This window comes from Chiloscyllium punctatum, chromosome 27, assembly GCF_047496795.1.
Source record: "Chiloscyllium punctatum isolate Juve2018m chromosome 27, sChiPun1.3, whole genome shotgun sequence".
NCBI lineage: Eukaryota > Metazoa > Chordata > Chondrichthyes > Orectolobiformes > Hemiscylliidae > Chiloscyllium > Chiloscyllium punctatum.
This window is the reverse complement of record NC_092765.1, coordinates 68,484,520-68,504,587: the sequence shown is the minus strand read 5'-3', so window position 1 is coordinate 68,504,587 and position 20,068 is coordinate 68,484,520. Positions and strand designations below refer to the sequence as shown.

At 44.0% G+C, this 20,068-nt stretch overlaps 1 long non-coding RNA gene across 1 annotated transcript in view; it reads left to right on the top strand.

Moving 5' to 3' along the window:
- The window catches only part of LOC140453312 (uncharacterized), a 45,581-nt gene that overhangs the window by 12,886 nt on the left and 12,627 nt on the right, over window positions 1-20,068 (top strand). The window contains exons 2-3 of the long non-coding RNA XR_011952347.1: window positions 1,842-2,005; window positions 10,790-10,933. This is a non-coding gene — a long non-coding RNA (uncharacterized lncRNA). The remainder of the gene's footprint in view (window positions 1-1,841; window positions 2,006-10,789; window positions 10,934-20,068) is intronic.

Genomic DNA, 20,068 nt, shown 5'->3' with positions numbered 1-20,068 from the left:
ATGATCAGATGTATCCCAGCGCCTCGTGAGAAGCGAGGGAGAAAATTACAGGCCCCCTCCCAGAGATATTTGCATCATCAACAGCCACTACAGACCAGTAAGACTGATGGCAGGGGTGGTAAGTTGTTGGAGGAGATTCTGAGGGAAACGATCATCGTGCCTTTGGAAAGGTAAGGACAGATTAACGATCGTCAGCATGGCTTTGTGCATGGGAAATCATGCCTCAAATGTGAGTGTGGAGATAGACAAGTGAGAGATCAAAGCAGAGCAGTACACGATGTCCACATGAACTTTATCAAGGCCTTTGACAAGGTTCTGCATGAATGATTGGATAGTAAGTTTAGATCAAGCATTACCAGGGAGCGCTCACCAACTGGATACAAAACAGATTGACGGTAGGAGACAGAGCATGTTCATAGAGGGTTACTGCTCAAACTGCAGGCCTGTGACTAACGGTGTGCCGTGGGGTTCGGTGCTGGGTCACTGTTGTGCATCATTTATATAAATGTTCTGGATGAAAATACAGGAGCCATAGTTAGCAAGTTTGTGAGTGAGACTGAAATTGGTGGGAAAGTGAACAGTGAAGAGGGTTATCGAAGAGTACAATGGGATCAACACTACTGCTAGGCCAGTGAGGTTAGGAATAACAGGTGGAGAAATGCACAGTGTTGTATTGTGGTAAAGCAGACCAGGCTGGACTTGTACAATTAATGTTCGGGCCCTGTGTATTGTTGTCAATCATTTCAGTGACCCAGGGAGTCAGGTACACAGTTTTTTAAAAGTAGTGTCACGGGTAGACAGGCTGGTGAAGCAGGCTTTTGGGATGGTTCCCCTTCATTGGACAGAGCATTGAGAGTAGGAGTTGGGATGTCATGGTGTATCTGTACAGGACATTAGTGAGGCCTCTGTATAAGCATTGGTGATAATCTGGTAAAAATCAACATGTTCACGTATGTCCTTTAGGGAGGGATATCTGACATTCTTACCTGGTCTGGCTCACATGTGACTCCAGTCCCACAGCAATATGGCTGACTCTGAGCTGCCTCTGGGCAATTAGCAGTGGGGTAATGTATGCTGGTCCATCCGGTGACATCCTCAGGCCATGAATGAATCAATGAAAATACAGATGTCCATCCCTACCTTTGCAAACAGCTCTAGTTGCAGCAATTCGTACTGGCTTTGTAACATTGTTCAGGCCTTTGCCCCTCTCTGTAACACCCTAACCATCTCCAGCACCTTCAATTCTCCCTGTTCCGATCATCTGATTAAACGCTGACAATGTTTCCTCTTCCTACTGCACTCCTCCTGCTAGGAGACTCCCTCGCAATCTCTTTAACAAATGTGTCCCCATTTCTAAACATTGGCTTCTTCGGAATTGATCATTTTTTTTTCATCTATAATTCAAATCTGGTAAGTCCTGGACCAAGATCTTCTGAAGTGGGGAATGAGCATAGGGAAGCACTTCGAGACTTGGTGTGGGGAAAATGGGAATCCAGGAGAAAAAAAGACAAGGAGCGTGCTGTCACATCAATGCCCCACCCACCCCCTTCTCATGTCCACCTTCTGCCACAAGTGGAACAGAGTCTGTAGAAGGCCAAATCGGTTTGTCCAGCCAACCCCAGCCTCCCACCCCCCACTGAGAGTGGCAGAGAGTCAGCCTCTTCTGTGATGTGATAGGAAGGTTGTATCCCCTCAATTATCCCAGTGCCTTTGTTACAAATTCAAACAATTCCCTGTTAATACAGTGTCTAATAATGTGATATCACTCAGTATCTCTCCATGTGGTATCCCTTGCTGTGTCGGTCTATGTTCTGTCCTAACAGCATTTCTCCCTCTTACAGATGGTCTGAGATCCTGACTCAACAGAATTGTCCACTCCAGAGAGACGCAGCAGCACAGGCAAAGGATGGAGGCTGGGATTTTTAAGATCTCTGCTGGACTCAGTTCCACGCTGCATGAGTTAATCTCATTGCATCAATCTAATTTCCCATTCTGTCTCATGCAGGTAATCAGGATGTTCCTAACTTCTGTCTCATCCATCACCTCATTGAAGCTGGTTAATCAGCCAGAGAGAGGGAGATCTGGAGCCTTCAGTACATCATACAGCCAGTAAGATCACTCACAGTAAACAGCACAGGGTGGAGGTAGTAGACTTCTATATTCAGACCTGGAAGAGCGGACATCGATACAGAGCTGGGAAAGCAACATTCTAGGCTTCATTCCCACCATCTTGTGAGGGTCCTGCTTTCACCTCTGCTGTACTGGTCCTCAATGCAACAGCACAACGGATCGCAGGCATCAATCCTGACCCATGCTTTATTCGTGATCTCTGTAATATTCTCCAGTCCTGATAATCCTTCCTCGGTTTGGAATCTCCTCTAGTCCACACCACACCTCTGTCTTTGTCTCTGTCAGGTTCTCCAGTCCCTAACACATTAATCCCAAGCTCCTCCAGTAGATACTAAATTCCTTCATCCCTGTAAACCCTGACAGCCCTGTCTATCCTTGTAAGCTCCTCCTACCAATATTCCATGTCAATGTATTTGTCTTTAACCTCTCCATCGGTCCCTACCTATGTAATCTTCTCCAGCTCCTACAACCCTTCCTTAGCTGTGAAAAATTTCTAATCTCCTTATCCTTCTCCAATTCTTTGATCTTTATCTTGTTAAATTTCATCCTCATTCCTGACACCATACCCCTCGCGACCACAGGAACCTCTTTCAGTTTGTGCAACCCTCCCCATCTGTGTAACTGTCTCCAACCCAGTAACCTGGCATTTTCCATTGCCTTCCTATCTCTGTAGCCTCCAGACCCTAGAAGCCGCCTTATATCTGTAAATGTCCTCAGTCACGTCAACCTTCCATATCTCTGTTAGTATACACAATAATCTCCGAGATGAAACAGCTCCCTGTTTGTGCCTCTTCGTCTGCCTACCTCTTCCTTTCTCCATCCCTATCCTTATCTCCGGGATCTAATCCAGTTCCCTCTATCTCTGAAAATTCCTTTAATCCCCAAACTGCTTTGTCCCACTGACATTCTTGACCAGACGTAACTCTGTTTAACTCTAGCATCCTCGAGTCCCTGTAAGCCTCCCTATCTCTGTAACCTCTACACATCTGTTCAACTCCCCACTACCGAGGAATGACTCCCTGTAATCGCCATAAGGGAGAAGGAATGACAGTGATCAGATATGATGGAACTGTCATTCCGGTGATTTAGCTGCATAATGACCATCGCTGGGAAGTGAGTACTGAAGGGTTGTTGGGATAGAGTCAGAGAGATGTACAGCATGGAAACCGACCCTTCGGTCCAACCCATCCATGCTGAGCAGATATTCCAACCCAATCTAGTCCCAATAGGCAGACTAGGCAAAAAGCCAACAAGTTGTGAAGGAAGGATGAGATTAATGCATTAATGAGACAGTCATGTGGATCTGAATATAAAAAGTGTAACTGAGAATAAGCAAACAGCAGCAACCGTTAGCAGGAATTCTTTTGCAGGCACCAGACAGTGATGGGAATGTCAATATGGTTACAGTCAGGACACTGAATGTACTTGTAGCAAGGGCAGTACAGTAGCTGTGTGTGACAGTGGTCTCCATGCCGACTCATACAGCAATGGGTATCAGTGCTGTAACGGATAGAATCCTGGATTGTATGTGAGATAGTTTTCTATCATATCATATTTGTAGATCAAATACTGTAGATCAAATAAATATCCAAGAATCCCATTATAAAGGAGTTTTGTGAGCAGAGACACATAATATTATGCAGGACATTTTGAGTTTGTGCTCAGACCTTGAGATTTAGGAGGGGAATGAGGTCATTTGGCCCATTGAGTATGCTGTGTCCTTCAATCAGATCATGGCTGTTCAACTCTACTTTCCTGCCTTTTCCACAAAACCCTTGTTTCCCTGATTAACTAAAATCTGCAGGAGGTGACAGAACAGTTGGAGAGATAGACAGAAATGGCAAATTGAGTTTAATCTGGACAAGTGTGAGATGATGTCAAATTCAAGAAGAAAGTTATCATACTAATGGATATTGATATACAGAAGGATCTTGGTGCAAGTCAGTAACTCCCAGAAAATGGCAACAGAAGTGTTTCAGATGGGACAGAAAGCAAATGGAGCACTGACCTTCATCAGTCACAACATTGGGTATAGTGGTTTGCATCTGATGTTGTATTTGTATCAAATGGTCGTTTGGCCACATTTGGAGTAGTGGGTGCTGGTCTCATCTCCACACAATAGGAAGGATGTAGAGACTTTGGAGAGGGGACAAAAGGGGTTTATCAGCACGTTGCCTGTGTTAGGGTTTTTAAGAGTGTGTTTGGTGAAAGAGGAAATTAAATAAAGTTGGATTGTTTAATGAGAGTATAAGAGGCTGACAGGTGACCAGGTACAGTAATATAACATTTGGAACAGGGTTAGATAATGTAGATAATCAGAATCTCTTTTCCAGTGTGTAAGTTTCAAATGCAAGAGTGCATAGGTTTAAGGTGAGAAAGAGGAAGTTTAAACGAGATGTGTGAGGCAAGTTTTTTTAACGTAGAGTGGATTTTACTGAGGGAGGTCGTAGAAGCAGAAATGTGAGTAAAGGTTTCAAGTGGGATTTAGACAGAAACATGAACAGGTAGAGAATAGAGGGATATGGACCATGTGCAGGCAGATGGTATGAGTTAGAATAGTATCTTAGACAGCATAGACGTGGTGGGCCGAATGGCCTGTTTCTGTGCTGCACTGTTAAGTTTTCTAACTTCCCAGCATCTGACCCAGCATGCTGAAATTGTTAGAAAGGATATGACAATATACAATAACTGGCCACTTAGAAACACATTTGATAACAGAGAATTTGTTTTTGAGCCTGTTGGATTTAATTTGTTGGTGTGAATATAAATGGCAGAATTGTAAGGGTGTAGGAGGGGTGTAGTGGTATAGGGGATATGGTGTATTTGAATTATCAGAAACCTTTACACAAGTTTCAATAAGGGCTAAGGAGTAACTTGGTAGAGAATAGGGCCCCTTAAAGATCAATAAGGTCACCCAAGTGTGGAACCAGAGGGGATGAGTGAGATATTAGACAAAATAGTCTTGTCAGTATTTACTGTGGCGAAAGACATGGAAGCTCGGGAACTTGGGGAAATAAATAGTGATGTCTTGGAAAGAATCCTCACTAGAGAAGAGAAAGTGCTGGAATCTTACAACAAATAAAGGTAGATCAATCCTCAGTAGCTCATTAGGTCTGTGCTCGAATTTTGTGGGAAGCTCAGGAAGAGATTGCAGTGTCCCTAACAGAGATATTTATATTATCAACAGACACAGTAACGTGTCGGAAGGGTTGCTAATGCTGTTCCATCACTTAAGGGCTGCAGGGAAAAGCCAGGAAATTACAGCCCCGTGAGCCCAGTGATGGGGAAGTTGTTGGAGGAGATTCTGAGAGAAAGGAGCTCCTTAATGAGAGGTCCTTAATGAATACTATGTCTCAGTATTCACTGCTGAGAAGGGTCTTGTCGTTTGTGAGGACAGCGTGAAACAGGCTGATGTACGTGAACAGGTGGATGTTAAGAAGGAGGATGTGCTGAGAATTTCGTAAAAGATAAGGATAGATACGTCGCTGAACCAGACGAGATGCGTCCAAAGTTAGTACACGAAACGAGGGAATGGATTGCTGTGCACCTGGTGATGACCTTTGCGCCCTCACTGTCCACTGGAGTTGGACTAGATGATTGGAGGCAGGAAAATATTATTCCCTTGTTCAGGAAAGTGAATAGGGATAATTCTGGGAATTGCACACCTGTCAGTCTTGTGTCTGTGGTGTGCAGATTATTGGAGAGGACTCTGAGAGACAGGATTTATTATTCCTTAGGAAACCATAGTTTGATTAGAGGTAGTCAGCATGGTTTTGTAAGGGGCAGGTTATGCCTTTCATATCTTCTTGAATCTTTTGAGAATGTGATGAAACACCTTTATGGCTCATTCAGAAAGTATGCAGACATGGGATACAGGGAAACCTGTCTGTCTGGATACGGGATTACTGGCCCACAGAAGATAGAGGGTGATGATAGTTAGAAACAACTCATCCTGGAGCTGAGTGACCTGTGGTTTTCTGCAGGCAGTTGTTACAGGATCTCTGCTCTTTGTGATTTTATGAATAAGTTGGATGTGTGAGTAGAAGAGTTGGTTAGTAAGTTTGCCAATGACGCGAAGGTTGGTGGAGTGGTGGATAGTGTGGAGGGCTGTTGTAGGTTGCAATGGTGCAATGACAGGATGTAGAGTTGGGCGGAGAAGTGGCAGATGGAGTTCAATTTGGAAAAGTGTGGAGTCATTCATTTTGAAGATTGAATTTGAATGCAGGATACAGGGTTAAAGGTAGGATCTTTGGCAGTGTGGAGGAACAGAGGGATCTCTGGTTCCAAATCCATAGATCCCTCAAGGTTGCCACCCAAGCTGATTGGCTTGTTAAGAAGGAATATATTGTGTTGGATTTCATTAGTTTGAGAATTGAGTTTTAAAGTTGTGAGGTTATGATGCAGCTCTATAGAGCCCTAGTTCGACCCCACTTGGAATATTGTGTTCAGTTCTGGTCCCTTCATTACAGGAAGGATGTGGAAGCTTTAGAGAGGGTAAAGAGGAGATTTACCAGGATGCTACCTGGACTGGAGAGCATGTCTTATGAAGAAAGGTTGAGGGAGCTAAGTCTTTTCTCATTGGAATGAAGAAGAGTGAGGGGTGACTTGGTAGAGGTGAACAAGGTGATGAGAGTCATAGAGCGAATAGAGAGAGATTTTTTTACCCTGACATAAATAGCTATGACAAGGGGGTATAATTTTCGGGTGATTAGCAGATGGTTAAGCGGAGATCTCAGAGGTAGGCTCGTTCCATATGAAGTGGTGAATCTGGAATGCACTGCCAGCGGTGGCAGTAAAATTAGATGCATTAGGGACATTTAATATCCTTCTGGATAGGCACATGGATAATAATAAAATGAAGGATATGGAAGTTAGAGTCATAGAGATGCACAGCACGGAAACAGACACTTCGGTCCAACCCGTCCATGCCCACCAGATGTCCCAACCCAATCTAGTTCCACCTGCCAGCACTCGGCCCATATCCCTCCAAACCCCTCCAATTCATATACACATCCAAATACCTCTTCAATGTTGCCATTGTACCAGCCTCCACCACTTCTTCTGGCTGCTCATTCCATACACATACCGCCCTCTGCGTGAAAAAGTTGCCCCTTAGGTCTCTTTCATATCTTTCCCCTCTCACCCTAAACCTATGCCCTCTAGTTCTGGACTCCCCCACCCCATGGCAAAATACTTTGTTTATTTACCCTATCCATGCCCCTCATAATTTTGTAAACCTCTATAAGGTCACCCCTCAGCCTCTGACACTCTCCCTGTAGCTCAAATCCTCTAACCCTGGCAGCATTCTTGTAAATCTTTTCTGAACCCTTTCAAGTTTCCCAACACCTTTCTGATATAAGGAGACCAAAATCGCACGCAATATTCCAACAATGGCCTAACTAATGTGCTGTACAGTCGCAACATGACCTCCCAACTCCTGTACTTGGTACTGTGACCAATAAAGGAAAGCATACCAAACACCCTCTTCACTATCCTATCTACTTGCGACTTCACTTTCAAGGTGCTATGAACCTGGACACCAAGGTCTCTTTGTTCAGCAACACTCCCTATGACCTTACCATTAAGTGTTTGAGTCCTGTTAAGATGTACTTTCCTAAAATGGAGCACCTCGCATTTATCTGAATTAAACTTTATCTGCCACTCTTTTTTTATCTTACGGTCGGATAAAGGATTGGCATGTCACCATGGCCAAAGGGTCTTGTTCTGTACTGTTCTGCGTTCTACCTGTAGTATCTTAAACTTGGTAATAAGCTCAGATCAGTGTAAAAGGATACGGCATTTAGGAGGAGCTAGTCAACTGGACTGAAAATTGGGTTTGATGGTAGGAGACAGAGGGTGATGGGGGACATGCTGTTTTTCTGACAGGAGGCATGTGACCAGCGGTGGAGTGGGTCCACTGTTGTTTGTCATTTGGATAAATGGTTTGGATGGGAATATTGGTTTCCCATTAAGTCAGTTTTTTGGTTGACACTGGAATTGGTGGTAAAGTGGACAGTGATGAAGGTTATCTGTGATACAACAGGATGAACAGCACTGCTGGGATAGTGGGCTGAAGAATAGCAGATGGAGTTTAATTAGATAAATTTGAAGTGTTCCATTTTGGTGAAACAAACCAGGGTGGGACTTGTACAGTTAATGTTAGAGCCCTGGGTCGTGTTGTCAGTCAGTGACCCAGGTACACAGTTCTTTGACAGTGGTGTCACAGGTAGACAGGCTGGTGAAGCAGGTGTTTGGGGTGGTTTCCTTCATTGGGCAGAGCATTAAGAGTGTGTGTTGGGATGTAATTTTGTACAAGATATTGGTCAGACCACCATAAAAGCATTGTTGATCAGTGGGAAGAACTCATCTGGTTCACTGACCTCCTTTAGGGAAGGACATCTGACATTCTAACCTGGTTTGGCCGACATGTGACTCCAGACCCACTGCAATATGACTGACTCTGAGCTGTCCTCTGGGTAATTAGCAGTGACACCCACATCCCATGAATGAATAAATAAAAATACATATGTCCCTCCCTACCTCTGCAAACCCCTCCAGCTGCAGCAATTCAGACTGGCTTTGTAACATCGTTCAGGCCCTGACCACTCTCTGTAACACTCTCACCACCTCCAGCACCTTCACCTCTCCCTGTTCCTTTTGTGACAATAAACCCTGACAATGATTCCCCTTCCCATTGCCTTCCCCCTGCTAGCAGACCCTTTGCAATCCCTTTAACACTTACTCCTTCAACACGCTCTCATTTTAAGATTTTAAGTACTTTGTGATGATCTTCTCATCCTCATAATCTAATATGATACATTTTGTCCTGAGTGAGGGGCCGGTGGGAATTTCGTGCTGTCTGCTTCAATGGAATGTCCTTTTGTTGAGTGATTTACACTGTTCCTTCAAATGATTTCCACTGTTCATTTACAGGCACATGTTTCAGTCTGTTTAGCCTGTTTACCTTAGTCCGTTCTCCTCTTAAACCCATGTAATTGGCTGTTTTTATTTCTAGTTGTAGCGTGTCCTTTCTGTGATTCACTTTAAAACTTTATATTTCTTTAAACTGCACTTTATCACAATTTCCTGAAGGATCTCTCCAGGTGATATTACTTATTCACTAAGTTTCATCACACAACGATCGCTCTGAGATAGTTATGTCCCTAGCCAGTTGCACAATCTTATTCAAAGCAACACTGAAAAAAGTTCTCTGAGCTCCTCTTCCAATATCACTGTTGTCAGTGTGACTGTCCCAGATTATGGCAATATTGAAGTTTCCCAAAATTATCATAATGTGTTTGTTAAAAAATTCCAATGAGTTCCTGTTTAATACAGGGATGAGCAATGAAATGCTGTTCAGTGGCTGAAACTGTTCTGCTGCTTGTGTCCTTGGCAAGTAGTAGCCAGAATTTACATTCAAACTGACTCTACTTCATGATCTGAGGTCAAACGTTTTCTCTGTAATTTGTAATCCATTATTGTTAGCGTTACCCATTTTGCCTGAATTTCCATAAGGTTGTGATCCATTGAATATTTATGTCCACCTTTTGTTCGCCCTGTAACCACGTCTCTCTGGTGTCTAAATCTCTTTTATCTCTGTGTCACAAATGAATCTACTTTTTTGAAGAGACATTATCCATTCCAAAAAAAAACATAATTTACTCTTTCCCGCAATTTTCTGTCACAAATCTATTTGCTGATCTACAGTTTTAGTTAAACTCTGTCCCATCCTGTTCCTTTCTGCTTGTCTTCAGTCACATTCCCATGTTGCTCCCATACTTCACCTTATCCCGTTGGATTTGGAAATCTCCTTTCACCTGAACCCTGTCCCTGCATCTTCTCTGTCAGTTTAAAGCCCTGTCCATAAACCTACTGACATGATCGGTCAGGACACTGGTCACAGCACAGTTCCAGTGGGACCATCCTAATGGATTATTTATTAAAACAGGTATGGGATGTGGGTGTCTCTGGCTGACCAGCCTTTCTTGCTCAGCCCTAGCTGCCCTTGAGCTGAGTAACTTGCTCGGCCATTTCAGAGTGTAATTGAGAGGCAAACACTTTTCTGTGGGTATGTCTTGCAGACCACATGAGGATGGGCAGATGTCCTTCTCTAAAAGACAAGTGTTTGGGCTTTTCTTTGTACATCAGCAATGTTTTCATACGTATTTACGGATTGTTAATTACCATTTGTTTTAGTTATTGATTTCAAGTTTCTCCATTTCTGATGGTGGGATTTAAACCTGCCTCCACAGAACATTCACTGAGGTTTGGCATACATGCTCTCGCAATAATACCAAGCCAGCACGTCACCTGCTCACAGGTTGCTCAACCCTGAGCACAGATACATTATGAAGCTAAACCCGTTCTTCCTACACACTTGTTTCATCCTAAAATCATCCTGCACTCTGATGATATCACTCAGTCTCTCTCTATGTGGTATCCCTCACTGTGTGGATCTTATTGCTGCCTCTGTCAGCATCTCTCACTCTTGCAGCTACTCCACATCCTGAGCCAACAGGATTGTCCACTCCAGAGGGATACAACAGCGCAGGCCAGGAATGGAGACTGGGAGTTTCCAGATATCTGTGGGACACAGTATCATTCTCCCTGTGTAACCCTCACTGCTTCTGTCTAATTTCCTATTCTATCTATCTTTCAGTCTCCTATACGTACTCAGGAAGTTACTGACTCAGTGGAAGTCCCAGCTGCTGGGTGTTTCGTCCATGACGACATTGAAGATGTTTGGTCAGCCAGAGAGACAAAGTGCAGGGAAATCTGGAGTCTACAATAAATCTGCAGTGAGGTAAGGTTACTCACAGTGCACAGAGCAGGGAGCAATGAGAGGGCTCCAAACATCGGTTAACAAGACATGACATCGATACAGTGCTGGAGGGGGAGCACAGTACAGACACACCCCAGGCTCAATCACTGCCCCTACTTTAACTTACTTTGTACTGAGTCAGCATCGGGAGTGTCACAGTTATCGATCCAGGGCTGTGCTGTCTTAGTGAGCATCAGTATAATAGAGAGGAAAGCAGGCCTCCCACGAGAGGGTGGGACTGCTGCCTGGGGTCATTCTGTTCTGCGCTCCCTCTCTATGTCATGTCTCTATGTCATGTCTCCTTGACCAGTGTCTTCAACAGTGTGTAACTCCTACATCCGTTCCAGTCCCTGTAACCTCCTCCCTTCCCTTTCGTCCCTCCACATATTTGAAATGTACTGCATTCCAACCTACCATCCCTGTCTCTGTAACTTGCTTCAGTGTCTACACCATGCCTTATCTCAGTAGTCTCCTCCTCCAACAACTGGAGACCGAGTCATGAGGCACGGAAACAGAACTTATGGTCCGAATAAGCCGTGCTGACCAGGATTACCAAACTGAACAAATCGCTTCAGCCTGTGTTTGGCCCATATCCATTCAAACCTTTCCCTCTCCATGTAGCTGCCCAAATGTCTTTACCATGTTGCAATTGTTCTTGTTTCTCCATGTGCCCCTGGCAATTCGTTCTGTCTATGCATCACACTCTGTGGATAATGTTGGCCCTCCGCTCCCTCTTTAAATCCTTGCTCTCACTCCTCCCATTTATGCCCTCTAGTTTTGGACTCACCTACCCTTGGCTATTCACCTTACTCAGGGCCCGCAAGATTTTGTAAACCTTGATAAGTTCACCCCATAGCCTCCTCTGCCCAAGGGAAATATTTTGGACAATGTTACAAATATCTCCAACTCATATAGCAAAGTGCAGGCCAATGAGGGAAAGTGTACCAAATGCTGCTTTCTCCTGTGATGCCACTTCCAAGGAACAATGTAACTGTAGCCCTTGGTCTCTCTCTGTTCGACAACACTGCCCAGGGCCCTGCCATTGACTATGTTAGTCCTGCCTGGTTTGTCTTAACAAAATCCAACATCTGAATTCAACTCAATCTTTCATTCCTTGGTCCACTGCCCCCCTTGGATGAGATCCCCTTTGATAACCCTATTTACTGCCCACTACACCATTAATTTGATCATCCATAAAATTACAAACAATGGCTCCTCTATTCTCAACCAAATCGTTTATGTAGATGATTCACATCAGTGGACCCAGCCCTCATCCTTATGGCACACCGCTCGTCACAGGCTTACAGTCTGAACAACAACCCTCTCCCACCTCCCTCTGTCTCCTACTGTGAAGCCAATTTTGTATCCAGTTGGCGAGCTCTCCCTGATCCCATGTGATCTAACCTTACTAACCAGTATATTAAGCTAAACCCTGTCAAAGGCCCTTCTGGCGTTGGTGTAGACAATGTATGGTCACCACTTCTACGAAAACAATCAAGTTAGTGAGCCCTGACTTTGTCTGCACCATGCCCTGCTGACTATCTTTCATCAATCTTTGCTTTTCCAAATGAATGTGACCCCTGTCTGGCAGAATCACTTTCACAACTTACCCACCACTGACGTTGGGCTAATTGGTCTTAAGTTCCCTGGCTTTCCATTGCAGCCTTTCATAAATAATGGAATAAAATATATTCTTGTCATAGAACGATACAGCATGGAGACTGACCCTTCAGTTGGTACCAAACGTAACCTAAAACTAAACACATCCCAGCTGCCTGTTGCTGGCCCATATCCCTCTAACCTCTCCCTATTTCTGTACTTAATCAAATGTGTTTTAAACATTGTATTTGTACCCACATTCCCCCCTTCCTCAGGAAGTTTATTCCACTCACAAACCACCTTCTGTGTAACAATTAGCCCCCATGTCTTTTTTTTTAACATATCCCTCTTCTCACCTTAAAAATGTGGCCCTTCCACTTGAGACTCCCCCATCCTGAGGAAAAGGCAACTGCTATTAACTCTATCTATATCCCTCAACTCTTTCATAAATTTCCATCAGGCCATCTCTCATCCTCCAGGCTCCAGTGAAAAAAGACTGGCTGGATAGGCTTTTTTTCAGAACTCAAGACTTCCATACCCAGCCACATCCTGGTAAATCTCTTTTGAAACCCCTGCAGCTTAATAATATCCTCACAATAACTGGGCGACCAGAACTGGACAGAGTACTGCAGAACAGGCCACACCAATATCTGTGCAATCTCAACATGATGTCCCAAATCCTACACTCAATGGACTGAGCAATAGTCAGGCATGCCAAGCAGTGCCTTGTCCATCCTGTGATGTAAACTTCAAGAATTATGTACCTGAACCCGGAGATCCCTCTGCTCTAAAACACTAACCGAGGCCCGAACATTAATTGTATAAGCTCTACCCTTGTTTGTTTTACCAAGTGCACTACCTCGCATTTATTCAGATTTAATTCCATCCATGGTTTTTCAGCCCATTCAGCCATATTATCAAGATCCATTTTAGCAAACCTCCTTCACAGTCCACGATTCCACCCTCCAGTCTTCCAGCACATCACACTTGGCTGTCAATTGCACAAATACCTTTGCTCGGTGCTCCACAATTTCTTGCCTAGCATCCCACAATGTCCTATGATACACTTAATGAGGTCGTGGTGCTGTCCATACCTTTGTGTTTTAAAACCTCCAGCACCACCTCTTCTATAATATGCCCTCTTTTCAAGTCATAGAGATAAATACCATGGAAGCAGAGCCTTCGGTCCAACTCATCCATGCTGACCAGAAGATCTAAATGTATCCATCCCATTTATCAGCATTTGGCCTAAGTACCTCAAAACACTTGTTATTGATATACCCAACCAGATACCTTTTAAATGTTATAATTGTATTTGTCTATGTTACTTTCTCTCTCAGCTCATTCCATACACGTATCACCATGTGATTGAAAAAGCTGTCCCTTCAGTCCCTTTGAAATCTTTCCCCTCTAACCTTAAACCTATGCCCTCTAGGTTTGGACTCTCGAACCCCTGGAAAAAGACCTTGAAAGTTTACGCAATCCATACCCCTCATGTTTATATAAACCTCTGTCAGGTCACCCCTCAGTCTCTGATTCTCCAGTGACAGTAACCCCAGCTTATTCAGCAACAACCCGGGCAATATCTTGTAAATCTTTTCTGAGCAAATTCAAATTTCACAACGTCATTCCTATAGCAGGGTGACTGGAATTGCAGAGAACTCCATTTGCGGTCTAACATATTACTCTTGTTCCCTGAATTCCCCAGTCTTTCTCCACAGTAAGTTCTGGAGTGAAAAAATTGTTTAGGGTCTTAGGAAGTATGCTGCAGTTCCACACATCGATGGCCTCATTGATCTTTAAGGGCCCTTATTTTGTCTCGAGTTTCTCTTTTACACTTAATATATTTATACAACCACTTTTGGATTCTCCTTATGCTTCTCTGCCGAGGCTATTTCATGTACCCTTTCTGCATTCCTGATTTCCACCCAAAGTGTATTCCTACAGCCCCTGTGATCCTCGTGGATTCCCTGGATCCAGCTGACATGTGCCCCCTTTTCCTTGACCAGACTCTCAACAGACAGTCAGTGTTTCCGAATGCTGTCAGCATTGACCTGCACACAAACAGGAAAATGCTGGCACTGAAGGCTCAATTTATCTCACTTTTAATATATTCTCATTTGCCAGATTTCGCTTTCCCTGTAAATAGACTCTCCAATCACCTTTTGAAAGTTCCTGGCTGATACGGTCAATATTAGTCTGGCCCCATTTTACAATTTGAACTTGTGGACCAGGCCTGTCCTTTTCCATAGCCATTTTCAAACTCATACAACTGCCTCAGTCCCTTTCCCTACCTCGTTTCCCAAGTGGAGGTCAGGTTTTGCCCGTTTCTCTTTTCAGTCCATTTATATATTGATTGGGAGTTTTCTGGAACGCAATTACCAAATTCCTCCCTTGCAAATGCTGAACGCTGGCAGTCCCAGTCTCAGTTTGGAAAGTTTAAAAACCCCTGCCAGAACAGCCCTATTATTGTGATCGATATTTGAGATCTCCTGAAATATTTGTTTCTCAGTCTGCCACGGATTATTCGGGGTCAATAGGACAATTGTGTCAGAGTGATGACCCATTCTTATTTCTCTGTTCCACTAACATAGCTTCACTGGGCAATCCCACAGGAATATCCTCTCGACGTACTGCTGTGATTATTCTTGCAATCGAAGCCCACCACCACACATCCTGTCTTGCCTCCCCTTCGATGCTTCCTGCAGTCCCTCTACCTTGAAACAATGAGTTGCCAGTCCTGTCCCTCCCTCAGCTGTGTTTCTGTAATAACTATAATATCCCAGTCCCATGTTCAAATCCATGTTCTGAGTTCATCTTCCTTAGCTGTCTGGCCCCTTGCACTGAAATAAATGCAGCTTAATCATCGGTTTTCCCCTATTCTCTGCTATGTTCTTGCCTGCCTTGTCTGTTGAAATTGCTGTCTTTAACTTGTGCAACAGTCTCAATCTTCTTTCTGACCTTACGAGTGTTTAAGGTCCAACACCCTGCCAGATTAGATTATATCCTCTCAAGCAGCTCTAACAATTCGCCCCACCAGGATATGGGTCCCCCTCCTGCTCCCAGTTCAGGTGCCTTCCCTACCCAGTCCACCTGTCCTGACACCTTTAGGGATATTTGGATTGTCCACTCAGGTCCCTGTGTTCCTTAATAGTCGGCAAGAACCAACCATTCATTATGTCTGCCCTTCGCTTATCATACCTCCCACAGGGTATGACCTCACATTGATCAGAACTAAACTCTGCTCAGATTATCATCTGATGGTCATCAGACTGTAGCAAGAGACTATCCCCCTCACTGTGAACAACATCTTCATCTTTCATATCGTCTGCAAACCTATGAATGATAACCTTTGCTTTCACATCGAAGTTATTATTCGACAGACTAACCAGCAATGGTTCCTGCACAGATCCCTGTGGTACACCCGCTGGTGAAAGAATTTCAAACACGAAGAGATTTATCCACGAATTTTGTATCCAATTTACCAACTTGCCTTGAATCCCAGTGGCTCTTCCCTTTTGGACCAGCCTTCCATGTGGGACCTTGTCAAAGCCCTTATTCAGGTCCACGTAAACCACATCATCTGCACTGCCCTCATCAATATTTTGAGAGATCATTTAAAAAAACACGCAACTGAATTCCTCAGACAGTATCTTCCTCTGCCAAATCCGTGATGACTCAGCCGAGTTAATCCCTGCCTTTTCAAGTGTTGATTCATCCTCAGAATTGTTCCCAGAAATTTCCCTCCCCCTGCTGTCAGACTATCTGCTCTGTAATTACCTGACCTATCCCTGCTGCCCCTCCTGAACAAAGGACCCACATTAGATATCCCCCAGTCATTCGACACTTCACCTGTGTCCAGCAAAGTATTAAATATATCCACCAGGGCCCCAGCAGTCTCCTCCCTTACCTCCCATAGCAGCCTGGGATACATTTCTTTGGGCTCTGGGGATTGCTCCACCTTTATGCCTGTGAAGACATTTAATACTTGCTCCTTATTGATCTTACCATGTTGTAGAACCTCATCATCCCAACTGAAATCCCCGGCTAAAATGTCTTTCTCCTGTGTGAATACAGATGGGAAGTATTCATTGAAGACCTCACCTACTTCCTCTGGCTCCATGCACAGATTATTCCTTTGGTTTCTAATAGGCGCAACTATTTAACTAGTAATCTTCTTCCTCTAACTGTATTGATAAAATACCTTGTGGCCTTTTCTTAACAGTATCTCCCAAGGGTATTTCAAGCCCATTCTTTGCTCCTCATTTTTAAGGACCCCTTGCACTCTCTATACTTTTGAAGTGCTTCCCCTGTTTTCATCGCACTGTCCTTACTTTATCCAGCTCACGATATCGCTTGACCAGTATTCACTGGAGTTACTGTCTTTGTCTTTCACTCTTCTCTTCTGGGAGCACACTAGTCCTGAATTCTCACTGTATCACTTTAACTTTCTTCCTTTATCCGAATATGAACCCAACTGCAAATAGTTCCTCCCAGTCTGTGTTTGCCAGATCCTGTCTCGTGATAGTGATAATGCCCAGTGACAGTAATATTCTAATGATTAGGGGGCTTCTCCAAATTTGGCACCTTCACTTCTGCACTCTCCTTATCTCTTTCTAAAATGACTTTGACACTTAGTGTTGTGTCCACTATCCCCAAAACGCTACAAAAATCCTTATGTCTGTCATCCTGTCCAGCACCTACAACCCACTCTGTCTGTAACATCCAGCCCTTACTGATCTACCCTCCAGCCTCTCCAACACATGATATCACTGCAACCTTCTCCAGTCCCCACAGCACTTCTCCATCCTTTCATACAGCACCTCATTACCTCTAACTATTCAGAGAGTGCGGAGGCATGGGATACAGGGAAACCTATCTGTCTGGATGCAGAATTCCTGGCCTATAGAAGACAGAGGGTGATGTTAGATGGAAAACATTCAGCCTGGAGTTCGGTGACCAGTCGTGTTCTGCAGGGATCAGTTCCCGGAACCATGCTCTTTGTGATTTTTATAAATGACTTGGATGTGGGAGTGGAAGATTGGGTTAGTAAGTTTGCCAATGACACAAAGATTGTTGGAGTGGTGGGTAGTGTGGAGATCTGTTGCTGGTTGCAACGGGGCATTGACATGATGGGGAGCTGGGCTGAGAGGTGGCAGAAAGAGTTCAACCTGGAAAAGTGTGAAGTGATTCGTTTTGGAAGGTCGATCTTGAATTTAGAATATTGGGTTAAAAGTAGGATTCTTGGCAGTGTGGAGTAACAGTGGGATGTTTGGTTCCACGGCCATAGATCCCTCAAAGTTGCCACACAGGCAGATAGGGTTGTTAAGAAGGAATACGTTGTGTTGGCTTTCATTAGCTGGGGGATTGAGTTTCAGAGCCGTGAGGCTATGCTGCAGCTCTATGGAGCTCTGCTTAGACCACACTTTGATATTACATTCAGTTCTGGTTCTCTCATTACAGGAAGGATTTGGAAGCTTTAGAGATGGTAAAAAGAAGATTTACAAGGATGCTGCCTGTACTGGAGGCATTTCTTATGAAGAAAGGTTGAGGGAGGTAAGGCTTTCCTCATTGGAGTGAAGAAGGATGAGGGACGTCTTGGTAGAGGTGAACAAGATAATAAGACGTGCAGACACAGTGAACTGTGATTATTTTTTCCCCCATGGCAGAAATGGCTATCAGAAGGGAGTATAATATTAAGGTCACTGGAAGAAGGCTAAGGTGAGATTTCAGAGTTTGGTTCTCCACAGAGTGGTGGGTGTGTCGAATGTACTGCAGTGGAGGTCGTAGAGTTAGATACATTAGGGGCATTTAATAGACTCTTGGAAAGGCACATGGATGATAGTGCAAAATGAAATGTATATAGGTTAGTTTGATCTTGGAGGAGGATAAAAGGTCGGCAGAACATTGAGGGCTCAAGGGCCTTATACTGTACTGTTTTATGTTCTACGTTCCGTATGGAAAACTGGGTAAGATGTTCTGATCAAGGTAAAAGGATACGGCATCCAGGAGGAGCTAGTCAACTGGATATACAATTTACCTCAAGGTCGGAGACAGAGGGTAGTTGGAGACATTTTGTTTTTCTGACTGAGGTTGTTTGTCATTTGAATAATTGATTTGGCTGAGAATATTAGTTTCCTGGTAAATACGTTTGTAGGTGGCACTAAAATTGGTGATATACTGGACAGTGAAGAAGGTTAACTATGATAAAACAGGATGAACAGTCCTGCTGGGATAGTGGGCTGAAGAATAGCAGATGGAGTTTAATTAGATAAATGTGACGTGTTCCATTTTGGTGAAACAAGCCATGGCAGGATTGTACAGTTAATGTTCGGGCCCTGGGTAGTGTTGTCAGTCAGCGAGCCAGAGATGCAGGTACACATTTCTTTGAAAGTGGTGTCACAGGGAGACAGGCTGGTGAAGCAGGCGTTTGGGATGGTTTCCTTCATGGGTCACAGCATTGAGAGTAGGAGTTGGGATGTCAAGTTGTAGTGGACACTGGTGAGGTCACCATAAAAGCATTGCTGATCAGGAGGAGAAATACATCTGGTTCACTTACATCCTTTAGGGAAGGACATCTGACATTCTAACCTGGTCTGGCTGTCATGTTACTCCAGGCCCACAGCAATATGGCTGATTTGGAGCTGCCCTCTGGGTAATTAGCAGTGGGGCAAAGAATGCTGGTTCTGGTAGTGACACCCACATCCCATGAATGAATAAGTTAAATACATATGTCCCTCCATTCCTCTGTGAACCCCTCCAGCTGCAGCAATCCATACTGGCTTTGTAACACCATTCAGGCCCTGACCACTCTCTGTAACACTCTCACCACCTCCAGCACCTTCACCTCTCCCTGTTCCTATCATCTCATCAAACCCTGACAATGATTTCCCTTCTCACTGCCCCCCTCCTGCTAGCAAACAGTTCACAATCGCTCTAACACTTACTGCATAAACACTGTCTCACTTTAGAATTGTTAGTACTTTTTGGTGATCTTCTAAGCCTGATAATCTAATAAAATCCATTTGTCCTGAGTGAGGGACAGCAGGAAATTTCTTGCTGAGGTTTTGACTGTTTCAATGGAATGTCCTTTTGTTGATTGTTGTACACCATTCTTCAAGTGTTTTCAACTGTTTGCTTACAGACACACATTCTAGTCTGTTCATCCTGTTAACCCTTGGTCAGTCCTCCTCTCAAACCCATGTAAATGGGCTATTTTGTTTCACATTGTGTCTTGTCCATTCTGTGATTCATGTTAAAGCTTTAGAATTAATTAAATTTCACTTTATCCCAGTTTCCCAGAGGATCTCTCTGTGTGCCATTACTCATTCACTCAGCTTCATCAGACAACAGTCGCTCTGAGATAGCTGCGTCCCTCGCCAGTTGCACAATGTGATATTCAAAGAAACACCGATGGGAAAAAAAATTCTCCTCTTCGAAAATCACTCTTGTCAGTGTGATTGTGCTAGATTATGCGAATATTGAAGTTTCCCAAAATTACTCAATGCCTTTGTTAAA